The 1,782-nt window shown below is 44.7% G+C and overlaps 1 long non-coding RNA gene across 1 annotated transcript in view; it reads right to left on the bottom strand.

The window, feature by feature from the left end:
• The window catches only part of LOC108300999, an 18,183-nt gene extending 17,434 nt beyond the window's left edge, over positions 1-749 (bottom strand). Inside the window, exon 1 of the long non-coding RNA XR_001823687.2 lies at positions 575-749. This is a non-coding gene — a long non-coding RNA (uncharacterized LOC108300999). The remainder of the gene's footprint in view (positions 1-574) is intronic.
• Positions 750-1,782: the final 1,033 nt, after the last annotated feature.

The raw sequence follows: 1,782 nt of genomic DNA, 5'->3' as shown, positions 1-1,782 counted from the left end.
TTAAGATGGGGTTTTGCCATGTTGGCCAGGCTGGTCTTGAACTCCTGACCTCAGGTGATCCACCCACCTTAGCCTCCCAAAGTGCTAGGATTACAGGCGTGAGCCACCATGCCCGGCTAATTTTTTTTTTTTTTTTTTGAGACAGAGTCTTGCTCTGTTGTCCAGGCTGGAGTGCAGTGGCATGATCTTGGCTCACTGAAACCTCTGCCTCCTGGGTTTAAGCAGTTCTGCCTCAGCCTCCCTACTAGCTGGGATTACAGGCAACCACCACCACACCTGGCTAATTTTTGTATTTTTAGTAAAGACGGGGTTTCACTATGTTGGCCAGGCTGGTCTCAAACTCCTGACCTCAGGAAATCCACCGCCCTTGGCCTCCCAAAGTGCTAGGATTACAGGCGTGAGCCACTGTACCCAGCCAGCTAACTTTAAAAAAAATTTTTATTTTTTATTTTTTAGAGACGGGGTCTCTCTATGTTGCCCAGGCTGGAGTGCAGTGGCTATTCACAGACGCGATCCCACTACTGATCAGCACAGGAGTTCTGACCTGCTCCGTTTCCAACCTGGGCCAGTTCACCCCTCCTTAGGCAACTTAGTGGTCCCTCATTCCCGGGAGGTCACCAGATTGATGCCGAACTTAGTGCGGACACCCGATGGGCATAGCGCACTACAGCCCAGAACTCCTGGGCTCAAGTGATCCTCCCACCTCAGCCTCCCGAGTGGCTGGGACTACAGGCATGCGCCACCGTGCCCGGCCAGCTAATTTTTTTAATCTTCTGTAGTGGTGACTTCTTGCTATGTTGCTTAGGCTAGTCTTGAACTTCTGGCCTCAAGCCTGCCAAAGTGCTGGTATTACAGGTGTGAGCCACTGCACCCAGCCCTATTTCCTTGCATTAAAAAAAAAACGAATTTTAGCACCTGTGTACACATCCCCAAATAATGTAGTTTTTCCTGTTTTTGAAATGTATGGACTGGAATCATACAGTGTATTGTTTTTTTATTTTTGTTTTCATTTTTTGAAACATAGTCTTGCTCTGCTGCCCAGGCTGGAGTGCAGTAGCACGATCTCAGCTCATTGCAACCTCTGCCTCCTGGGTTCAAGCAATTCTCCTGCTTCAGCCTCCTGCATAGCTGGGATTATGGGAATACCACACCTGGTTAATTTTTGTATTTTCAGTAGTGACAGTGTTTCACCAAATTGGCCAGGCTGGTTTCGAACTCCTGAGCTCAAGTGATCCACCTGCCTTAGCCTCTCACAGTGCTAGGATCACAGATGTGAGCCACTGCGCCCAGCCCAGTATATTGTCTTTTGTGTCCTGTCTTTTTCAGTTAACATTTTGTTTCTCAGATTCATCCACACATAGCTAGAGTTTTGTGATTTCCATTATTGCATAATATTTCATTATGAATATACCACAATTTGTCAATTTTCCTTTTGAGGGACATTTGAGTTTTCAACTTGGGGCTATTACATGCAGTGCTTCTATCCATGTGTCTTGGTGCACATGTGCATGAGAAGGATTACTGGGTTATAGAGAGTAAGTATATTCAGTTTTAGTGATAATACCAGATAGTTTTCCAAAGTCACATCAATTTATGTTCTTAACAGTAGTGTAAAAATGTTCTCATTCTCTATACCTTTATCAAATCTTGGCATTGTCAGAGTATATGATTATTGATTATTTTAAACACATGGGAGTGTAGTGTACAGTTTATTCTACAAACTTGCATTTTAAAAAACATAATATAGTCAGGCACGGTGGTTCAATCCTGAAATCCCAGGAC

Source organism: Cebus imitator, unplaced genomic scaffold (genome assembly GCF_001604975.1).
Source record: "Cebus imitator isolate Cc_AM_T3 unplaced genomic scaffold, Cebus_imitator-1.0 Scaffold31, whole genome shotgun sequence".
In the NCBI taxonomy this organism is placed as follows: domain Eukaryota; kingdom Metazoa; phylum Chordata; class Mammalia; order Primates; family Cebidae; genus Cebus; species Cebus imitator.
This window is presented reverse-complemented; position numbering and strand designations above follow the sequence as displayed.